This window comes from Mauremys reevesii, linkage group 14 (genome assembly GCF_016161935.1).
Source record: "Mauremys reevesii isolate NIE-2019 linkage group 14, ASM1616193v1, whole genome shotgun sequence".
NCBI classification, from domain to species: domain Eukaryota; kingdom Metazoa; phylum Chordata; order Testudines; family Geoemydidae; genus Mauremys; species Mauremys reevesii.
Window position 1 is genome coordinate 8,028,173 of NC_052636.1, and position 11,370 is coordinate 8,039,542.

Here is an 11,370-nt window from a genome sequence, read left to right on the forward strand (position 1 = left end):
CCAAAGCCCCCGCAGGGCCAGATCTGAACATGAGATTTCTAGCTTGTGTATGGAAACTTGGTGGACTGCTTCTACCATCAGTCAGGGTGAGAAATTGCTAATTCAAATTCTATCCAGATAGTATGTTAGGCTTAGTTTGAGTTTCTGGTTATTTGCTAAGTAATCTGCTTTGATCTGTGTGCTAACACTTATTGCTGGGAAATTGGCTGTTGTCTCTATCTGTCCTTGAGTGGCTTAGGTAAAGCACTCAGGTAGCTTAGTTGGCTGCATGGCGCCACCTGCTGTCGTGTTGGGTGATAACAGGCCCTGGAGAGGCTGGCTGAATCTCCAGCAAAGCAGTGTGAGAAGGGCCAGCCCAGCTTGAGGGTTAGAGGGCACAGCGGTTCCCAGAAGCCCCCCAGACTGCATCCCGGGGTGACAACCCATCACACCCTAGAGTACACAAGTCTCAGCAGGTTTGTCACATCCTGTCCCCTCCCATTCCACACCCTAGATAGTTCCTGCCTCCCACTACTTCTAGCAGATCCCACCCTCCTATACATTTACTGCTCCTCTCCCTCCAAGCAGAACCCATCCCTGCGAATCCCTTACCCGAGCCAGCTCCATTGCAGCCATTTCCTTCCCCCTGGGAGGAGGGGATGATTTGGGGCCAAACATGAACGTTATTCTGTAGCCTGCCAGGGCGAGAAGGGCAATGTGAGAGAATTCAGACAGGGTTTCTGTCCTTTCCACATGTCGATTCCCCCCAGCATTTTTCCCTGCTAATGGACATTCCCGGTTCTGCCACACTGTGAAGCACAGAGTGACCTTATTCCAGTACAGGCCTAGCTCCCTCCCACCAGGCTGTAACCCTCTGACACATGGTGAAACCACCCCAGTAGCTCTGTTACAATTATAAAGTTTGTGGACGATACCAAGCTGGGAGGGGTTGCAAGTGTTTTGGAGTATAGAATTAAAATTCAAGATTATCTGGACAAACTGGAGAAATGGTCTGAAGTAAACAGGATGAAATTCAATAAGGACAAATCCAAAGTACTCCACTTAGGAAGGAACAATCAGTTGCACACATACAAGACAGGAAATAACTGCCCAGGAAGGAGCACTGCAGAAACGGATCTGGGAGCCACAGTGGATCACAAGCTAAATATGAGTCAACAGTGTTACACTGTTGCAAAAAAAGCAAGTATAATTCTGATCTGTATTAGCAGCAGTATTGTAAGCAAGACACGAGAAGTAATTCTTCCGCTCTACTCCGCACTGATTAGGTCTCAACTGGAGTATTGTGTCCAGTTCTGGGGGCCACATTTCAGGAAAGATGTGGACAAATTGGAGAAAGTCCAGAGAAGAGCAACAAAAATGATTAAAGGTCTAGAGAACATGACCTATGAGGGAAGACTGAAAAAACTGCGTTTGTTTAGTCTGGAGAAGATATGATCAGCTTTCAAGTACATAAAATTTTGTTTCAAAGAAGAGGGAGAAGCATTGTTCTTCTTAACCTCTGAGGACAGGACAAAAAGCAATGGGCTTAAATTGCAGCAAGGAAGGTTTAGGTTGGACGTTAGGAAAAACTCCCTAACTGGCAGAGTGGTTAAGCACTGGAATGTGGAATCTCCATCGCTGGGGATTTTTAAGAGCAGGCTGGACAAACACCTCTCAGGGATGGTCTAGATCAGGGGTGGCCAACATGTGGCTCTTTAGAATTTAATATGCGGCTCCTTGTATAGGCACCAACTCCGGGGTTGGAGCTACAGGCACCAACCTTCCAACGTGCTGGGTGTGCTCACTACTCAGCTACAGGCCCTGCCCCCAGTACACCCCTTCCCACCCCCTTTCCTGAGCCTGCAGTGCCCTCTCTCCATTCCCCCCCCGCCCAGTGTCTTGCATAGTGTGAACAGCGGATCGGGAGGTGCGAGGAGGGAGGGGGAGGTGCTGATTATTGTGGCTTCCCATGGGTGGGAGGCGCTGGGAGCAGGGGGTGGGAGCTGATGGGGGGGCTGCTGACGTATTACTGTGATTCTTTGGCAATGTACATTGGTAAACTCTGGCTCCTTCTCAGGCTCAGGTTGGCCACTCCTGATCTAGATAATACTTTGTCCTGCCTTGAGGGCAGGGGACTGGACTAGCTACCTCTCGAGGTCCCTTCCAGTTCTGTGATTCTATGAACCAAAGGCCAGAGACGAGCAGAATCAAAGGAGTCACTCTGGGGATTCTCCCTGTCACTGTCCCCACGGCAGCTCTCTCAGGTTAACTAAGTTGTTTGATGCTCCAGCCTTTATCCAGTCTCTCCTGGCAGTGCCCCTTTCATGGGCTGGGCCTAGTTTTAGCCTTTGGGAAGTGTGACTCCGGGGGCTCTGAGACTGGGCCTTCTTGCCGCAGCACATCTTGTTCCTTTCTGTGGCTCCCCAGTGAGTCCCAATGAGTAGATACTCCTCATACAGACTGTGAACATGAGAATGTGTTTAGTGTTTAGACTTCATTGAATGCTTGTGAGTTGCTGCCTGGGTTAACATCTGACTAGCTGCATTGTGAGCCTCTGTGGCTCTGTAAATCACCACACAGGAGAGAGACTTTACCTAGGTGAATTGCTGATTGACAGCCGAATGCATTACACCCTGCCTGGCAGGAAAGGTCCATCAACACCAGAGAGACTATTATGGGACATTAACGAAGACACAAAACTGTTGTTGTGCTCTTGATTTCCCATTAGCTGAGTTTCCAGGACAGAGCACATGGCAGGAAGGGGATGAAAACCCCCACACAGAAGGAACTGATTATCTGTATGCTGCTTGGACTCTGGGGGGCAAAGTTTCTAGGCAGAAGCAAGAGATCCCCAGCTGCCTAGCCGGGGTTAGTCCTAAAGAATATGCAGAGCTTGCTTATTATAGAAGCTTCTATTACCTTTGAAATTTAAGACTGCAACTCGTCTGCATCTATAGGATTACCTGCTTTAACTTCGTAAACAACTCTCCTTTCCTTTTAAATAAGTCTTAATACAGGTTATGACAGGACTGGCTACAAGTGTTGTCTTTGTTGGAAGATCTAAGATTCAGTTGACCTAAGGAAGTGACTGGTCCTTTGGGACTGGCAGTAACCTGAACATTGCTGTGATTCGTGGGGTAAGGCAGGGGTTCTCAACCAGGGGTCTGGGGCCCCCTGGGGGGCCATGAACAGCTTTCAGGGGGCTGCCAAGCAAGGCTGGCATTAGACTCGCTCAGGCTCAGGGCAGAAAGCTGAAGTCCCAGCGCATGGGGCTGAAGTCCAGGGCCCTGAGCCCCACCAGGGCTGAAGCCAAAGCCTGAGCAATGTAGCTTTGTGGGGGCCCCTATGGGATGGGGCCGCAGGCAGTTGCCCTGCTTGCTGCCCCTCACACCAGCCCTGGCGGTTATATGCAGAAAACCAGTTCTTGTGGCCCACATGGGCAGTGGAGATTTTATATCGGGGGGGGGCAGGGCTCAGAAAGAAAAAGGCTGAGAACCCCTGGAGTAAGAGACCATCTGTCACAAAGATTGGCTCACCTGCATGGTGAGATATATGGGATCACCCAAGAGGACTGTCTGTGATCCATGTTAATGCTGTTACAGAGCCTGAAGCGTTTACACTGGATACTTGGTTGGTGAAATCTCCATACAGACCTCACACCCAATTTGGGGTTTGTTCCCTGCTTCTTACCAGTCTGCCTGAGGCTGGTGCTCGTGCTCTCGAGTCACTGAAGACAGCGTTACAGAGAGAGGGGCTGTGACTTCCCCATGGTCACTGAACAGGTCTGTGACAGAGCCAGGAACAGACCCTGTTAACTCCAGAGCCCCATCACCTGCAGCTTGGAAAGGTCCATCGAGCACACTGTATTAGGCTGCAGGAAGAGGTGTGCAGGGACTGCAGCTGAGCTGTCCTGCCAAGACAGCCTGTGCATCCATGGACAAACCACCTCGCTGGGGGGTGTCCCCTAGGTCAGGAGAAGTCAGTGTCCAGCCCTGTGGGGCTGTGCTCCTGGCTCATACCTCCAGCACTCACTGCTGCCCCTCCCTTACCAGCTGCACTGGTCAGCCAGCCCCAGGCCTCTGTGAGGTCACTTCCCCGCACCCCCACCACTTCAAACCTTCAAACTGGGACATGGTGCACCAGTACCAATCAGAGTGCACTAGTGTAAACTCTGTCTACACTAAGGGTTTGCACAAGTGCCTAAAACATCAGTGTGGCAGAGACCTTCAGAAACAGCAGTACGGTGGCACTAGAACCTATTTCTAGCTCGGTCACGGACAGCCTGGGTGATCTTGGACATGTCAATGTTTCTCCTCCCAACTTTAGTCTCTTTACCCAGCTGCCACTCACTGGGGTCTCCTCTCTCTCCAGAGCTGCTCACCACTACAATCTGTGTGGGTGTCCCCAGAGCTAAGGCAGTTCAGCTCGGGAATAGTCTTACAAGGGGGGCTGGGGAGTCTCTGTCCCTGGAAGTTTTTAAGAACAGGTAGGACAAAGCTCTGTCACAGATAATCTACATATACTTGGTCCTGCCTCGGCAGAGAGAGCTGGACTTGATGACATCTTGAGGTCCTGTCCAGCACTACATTTCTAGGATGCCATGAAATATATACGTATAAAACACAACATCCAGAGTAAAACCCACCACAACATAATGTCAGGAAACTCAGAAGAAAAAAAAAGAAAAAACAAACAACAAAAGCCACAGCATAAAATGACAATACAGAGGAAAAGAAAAACACGATGCAAACTAACACACCCTAGGACAATATTACACAACGAAAAAAAAAACTAGCACAGCACAGGCACCAAACATGCTGAGGCAAAACAATGAACCATAAAACTGCTGCACAACATGGTGCCATCACAGTTCCAAATGGCACCATGCAAAACAGCTCAGCGTAGAACAGGACACAGCACAAAAGAGAATTATTTCAGTGTAGGCCCGGAAGGGATCTTGAGAGGGCGTCTACTCCAGCCCCCTATGCTGAGGCAGGACCAAGTATCCCTAGACATTCCCAGACTGGTGTATCTCTAACCTGGTCTTAAAAACCTCCAATGAAGGAAATTCCGCAGCCTCCCTTGGAAGCCAGTGCAAGGCAAACACTGACCAAAACAACGCTGTACACACACACGCTGGGCTTGGGGTTAAGGGGAGAGACAAGAATTCAAACAATCTGGGTTCAGTTCCCAGTTTTGCCCCAAATTCTCTGTGCAAACTTGTTCGACACCGGCGGCTGGCCCGTGCCCACAGACTTGGGCTCACACGGCTCAGGCTGTGGGGCTGTTTAATGGTGGTGTCCATGTTCCGGCTGGGGCTGCAGCCCAAGGTCTGGCACCCTCCCACCTCGCAGGGTCCTACAGCCTGGCCCCAGCCCGAGCCCAGACATCTACACTGCAATTAAACAGCCCCTTCGCCTGAGCCCTGTGAGCCTGAGTCACCTGGCATGGGCCAGCTGGGGGTTTTAATGGCAGGGTAGAGATACCCTTGGTGTCTGTGCAGCACCTGTCACAATGGGGACCCTGATCTTGGTCAGTGTCTGTGCAGAGCCCTGCACAACAGGAAGCCTGATCTCAGTTGGAGACTCTGCAACTCCCGGCATTACAGGATCCCTGATTTTATTTAGGGCCCTTGCAGCATCTGGCAAACTGTGGGGCCAGGATCCCTGTCAGGGTCTGTGCAGTGCCCGGTACAGTGGTGGGGCATGATCTGGGTCGGGGTCAGTGCAGGGCTAGACCCAACGGGGACACGGATCTCAGTCAAGGTCTCTGAAGTGCCCAGCACAATGGACGCAGTGGTTTGGGTCGCAGTCGTTCGCTGCCTGCAACAAGGGGGGCCGTGATCTCGGTCCAGGTCTCAGTTTCACCTGGCACAACAGTGGGGTCTGATCTCACCTCACGTCTCTTCAGCGCCTGGCAGAACAGGGCCCAGATCTCAGTTGGGGTCTCTGCAGCAGCTGGCAGAACAGGGCCACGCTCAGTACGAGAAGAGCCCTGATCTCAGTCAGACACCTGGAGAGAAAAGTGGGAAGATTTTTCGAGCATTTGATATCAGTATTTCAGAACTGAGGAGAAAATGGGGCACAAACTAAATATTTGCCAATATAAGAGAGAAGCACCAACCTCTGGGAGAGTTTGTGTCACCATTTAACAGTTGAAGAGAAAAGATGGGAAATTTGAGGGGATTATACAAGGTTATTGAATCAACAACAGAATGGGAGGGATTCTTCTTGCCCCACACTCAGATGGCCGGCAGGGAGCCCTGGGTGATGTCTTTTCACAGAGGACAGGAGTGGGGCTGGAGTCAGAAAGTCACTATCAGTGGGGAGGGGCTGGCAGTGGGGTCTGGGAATGTGACTCGCAGGTGGGGGGGGCTGCTGGGTTGGGCAGGTGGGGGAGGGGAAGTAGCTGGGACTGGGAAACCTGGGGCTGGGCCGGCTCCATGGGGGACACTTGCTCCTCCCTCCCCTTCCTGGCCCTTCCCAGGCCCCGTTGCCAGCAGAGAGGGGCCCCCCCAGCCCAGCCCAGAGGTGTCCCTGTCTCAGGGCCCCCCCAGCCTCTGCCCATTCACCCTCTGCCCAGCTCAGGAATCACTGGGAACCATTTCCCACCCGCACAAGGACAAATCCTGCAGGTGGAAATGGGGAAACCCCAAACCTGAGATCTGAACTGGCCACTGGCGAAGGAGAGAAAATGGGGCACAATCGGGGACAGGGAACTTCTCAGGGGTTGGGGAGGGGGTCACCCTGGGCGCTGCTCGTGGCTCTCTAGGGAGAAAGGGGGCAGGACGGGGAGGAGGGGTCCCCACGGGAGGGCAGCGGTAAATCCGAGGGGATCTCAGCCCCCCCCTTTCTCTGCCCGCTCCTCGGGGGTCACCTGCCCCCCCCGGCCATGTCCGGGCTGCACCGACATTTCCCGCCCGCCCCCAGCCCGGTCGCACCACCGGCACCAACCCTTCTCCGGCCCGGGAGGCTCCAACGGCCCCGCGCGAGCCAGGCAGAGCCGCAGGGCCCGCGCCCGTTGCAGCTCGGATTGGTCTCTCCGCCCAACGTCACGTCCGGTCCAGGGCGAGTCAGGAACTACATCTCCCAGACTGCACCGGGGCCGCTTCCGCTCTCTCCAGCCCAGGTAAGGGAGGTCCCCAGGGCCAGCCAGACTCTCCCCCCAGCGCTCCTCCGGTCCCCCCGCCCCGCCCCCTCTCCCAGCCGGTGCCTCTCAGACCCGCCCCCCCGCCTTTTCCCGGGGAGCGGCAGAGCTGGGGGGGGGCTTGTGACCCCCACGTAACAACCGGCCCCCCCAGCCCCATTCCCAGCCCCGATCCCGCCCCTGGCAGCATGGGTGGCAAGTTTGTAAAAATTTTGGTGGTGCCCAGAACCCGCCCCCCAACTCCGCCCCCCCAAACTCCGCCCCCACCTGCCTAAGGATCTGGGAGGGGGCTCGGCGGGGGAGGTCGGGGGTGCAGATCCTGGGCGGGGGATTCGGGTGCAGGAGGGGTGCCGGCGTGGGGAGGGAGGGTGGGTGCTGGGTGCAGGCTCTGGGCTGGGGCAGGGGTGGGTGTGCAGGAGGGTGAAGGGTGCAGGCTTTGGGACAGAGTTTGGGGATGGGAAGGGGTATGTGGGAAGGAGAGGTGCACCTTCTGGGGAGGGAGTTTGGGGATAGGAGGGAGTGCAGGGTGAGGGCTGTAGGGCTGAGGATGAGGGGTTCATGATGCAGGGGCTCAGGGCTAGGGCAGAGGTTTGGGGTTTGGGGTGAGGGCTGTGGGGCTGAGGATGAGGAGTTCATGATGTGGGGGGGGGCTCAGGGCTGGGGCTGAGGATTAGGGTGTGAGGGGATGAGGGTTCTGGCTGGGGATGAGGGGTTCATGCTGTAGGGGGAGGCTCAGGACTGGGGCAGAGGATTAGGGTGCAGAGGGATGAAGGTTGGGGCTGAGGATGAGGGGTTCATGCTGCAGGGGCCCTCAGGGCTGGGGCTGAGGATTAGGGTGCAGGGTGATGAGGGATCATGATGTGGGGCGCTCAGGGCTGGGGCTGAGGATTAGGGTGCAGGGGTTCATGCTGTGTGGGGGCTCAGGGCTGGGGCAGAGGATCAGGTGCGGGGATGAGGGTTCTGGCTGGGGCTAGGGGATGAAGGGTTCATGATGCGGGGCTCAGGGCTGGTGTTGAGGATTAGGGTGCGGAGGGATGAGGGCTCCGGCTGGGGCTGAGGATTAGGGTGCGGGGGGATGAGGGTTTGGGGCATTGGAGAGGCTCAGGGCAAGGGCAGCCTGCCTTGCCATTAGTGAATGGCAGGCACTAGGACCCTGCGGCAGCAGACAGCAGTTTTGCCGGGAGCCCTGCCGCAGCGCAGCACAGAGCAGGCAGGGGAGAGGCCGGCGGGGAAGCGACGCAGCGCGGCCGGGGTGGGGACACGCGGGGAGGGTGGCAAGCGGGGACTGAGACCTGCTCCAGGCAGGGTCGCGGCGGTGCGGGGAGGCCTGCGGGGGCTGAGACCTGCTCCAGGCAGGGTCGCGGCGGTGCGGGGAGGCCTGCGGGGGCTGAGACCTGCTCCAGGCAGGGTCGCGGCGGCGCGGGGAGGCCTGCGGGGCCGGGGCCCGATCCAGGCAGGGCGGAGAGACCCAGCTCCAAATATTGCTGGAGCAGGGCCCCGGCCCTGAATATTGTTGGAGCCTGGGCACCGCACACAGATATAACCTGCCGCCTATGGGCAGGAGCGTGTCTACCACGCGTGTCCGCCCGCGCTGCCCGCGGGCTGCAGGGCTGGAGCAGCCGCGCCGCGCTCCCGGCCCTGGCCATGGCCCCGCTGCCGCACAGAGGTGGGGGCCGGTGGGGGCAGGAAGGGCGGCTCCTCCATGAGCCTGGCCCCGCCCCAGGCCCAACGCAGGGGTGGGACACGCGGGAAGCCGGTGGAGCAGCAGCTCCCCAGCCCGTGCAGTGCCCGGCTCAGCAGAGCGTGTCAGCTGGATTCCAGCCGCTGCAGCCCGGGAGGAGGAGGAGTTGCAGGGCACAGGGAGGGCTGGAGCTGCTGGAAGCGGGAGGCGCCGGGAGGGAGAACAAAGAACCGGGACCATCAGCCCGGGCAGCTCCGGAGAGACCAGACACTGCTGCCTCCATCGGGAGTTGAGCAGCTGCTGCTTCCCAGAGGGGTCTGTGCGGGGGCGGGAGCCGGCATTAACCCCTCCGTGCCCGGCCGGGGCTTCTCTGGCTGCAGTGGAGCCAGCTCAGGTAGGGGTTATTGGGGGTTGCTGGTGGGTTCCGCTGGAGGAGGGGCAGGAAATACTGAAGAGGTGGCAACTTCTGGGGAGTTAGGGCTGGAGGGGGGCAGGGAATACCCTGGGTGAGGAAAGGGAAGGGGACAAAGTGTGACAAACCTGCTGGGACTTGTTTAACGTGGGCCTAGATCCTCAGAACAAACACTTGGGTGTTGGGGGAGAAAATTCCCTAATTTGTGAAACAGGAAACAGAGACACCAACCCCCTGGGCAGGGCTGGGAAAACTGACCAGACTTCCAGTGCTGACACCTCAGCCTGCTAGCCAGGGGCTGGTGTGACATGGAAAGGGGGCACCCAGCAGGGAGGTGTAGGGAAGATGTCCCAGCCCCTCACATCCAGCTGCTGGCAGTGGGGAGGGTGTTGGGTTCCCCACCGTGGGGCTGTATCAGCCTCTGGCTAGTAGGGGTGTGATGGGTCTGCAGGCAGAGACAAGGGGTCCCTCTTTGTTCTCTCACCGTGATGCCCCCTGGCTGCTCTCAGAAGTGGGGGGATAGGAGCCTGCAGACTGTTTCTCTGTCAGAGCTTCCATTCAATTGGTTCCTTTCCCCCACGAATAGTGGGGCTGTGAGTGGGGCAGCAGGTGCTGAGTGTTGGACTCTCGCTCTTTCAGGGGCCGTGACCTTCGAGGAGGTGGGTGTGTATTTCACCAGGGAAGAGTGGGCTCTGCTGGACCCCACTCAGAGAGCCCTCTACAGGGATGTCATGCAGGAGAACTATGAGAATGTGACCTCGCTGGGTAAGGGTTCCTGTCCCCTCGGTTCTTAGAAGGGAAATGCAGAATTAAGGTTCATGCCACTCCCCCAGTGCCACCTCCACTCTGTCCAGTTTCAGCAACACCCCGACATGCCAGAGACACCCACACTAGCCCTCTCCTCTGTTACAGAGCAGTACAGCAGAAAGTCTCACAACTTCTCTTTGCTAAGATAATATTCGGGTTCGTCTCTGTCATAGCAAACAGAAGCTTCCTCCCCCTGGCCTGCTCTCCAGTACTGAACCTCCTGCACACAGGCCATCTGAGACTGCACAGTGTTACCACCCCCTTGCCCTCAACCTGAGTTTTCCTTTTGAGTCGCTGCCTTCACTTACCCTCACTAAGCCCCACAGATCACTCGAACATACGCCACCAGGGTGCTGACAACCCCCATGGCAAGAACACGCCCTTGGGCACCTTTGCTGACCAAGCCTACAACACTCAGCACGGAAATGAGGCAGAATTGCCCCCCAAGTTTCACATGCACCTCTCTGCATAGCACAGGCACAGCTCTGCCCAGCTGCTCCAACCCATCCCTCCATCAGCCAGTCACAGCTACAGCTGGCCCAGTGCACACAGCTGGAGGCATGGGGAAAGGTGCTGGGATTCCCACCTGTGAACACAGCACAGACAATGGCACGTTCTCTTAGTCTTCCCTCGGGTCGATTATAGGTTCATAGCTTTGAAGGCCAGATGTGACTATTAGGTCGTCTACTCTGACGTCCTTTATACCACAGACCATAGAATTCATCCCGTTACTGCTGCATTGAGCTGAATACCTGAGTCCCTGTGGCAGTTTGTTAAAATTTGCGCGGCCCACACAGAACCATCCTCAGTGGTTCTTGCCAGCTGCGGGGTTAAGGGTTGGGGGCAAAGTTAAGGTTGCATTGGAGGGGGGCGTTTACATTAACTTCTCATTTCCTGGCTTGCAGAGGTTTAAGTTTAGTCACCATCTGTACCAGAGGTGGGCAAAGTACCCTCCTGCCTCCCTTGTTTTCTTTCCCTTGAGCAGGGTTTCCAGTTTCCAAACCCTCTGTGATCTTCCAGCTGGAAGGAGAGGAAGAGCCGTGGGTCCTGGATCTCCCTGGTTCAGAGGAAAGCGAGATCCTGAGAAGTCCCTGCACAGGTGAGGAACCATCAAACCAACCCAGAAACTGTAAGTGCCTGAGAGAACTGGCTGGGATTCCCCACACAGACTCTGTGAGCTCAGGACAGTCCCCAGCAGATCTCACTCCTGGCTTCCTACAGATGATGATTGACACCTTGGCTGGAGCTCCCTCCCTTCCTACTGAGTGTTTGGATGGGATGTGGGCAGGGTCGGCCTTGGGGAAATGGCACCCGGGGTGCCCCTGGCTCCCATGGGCGTGGCACC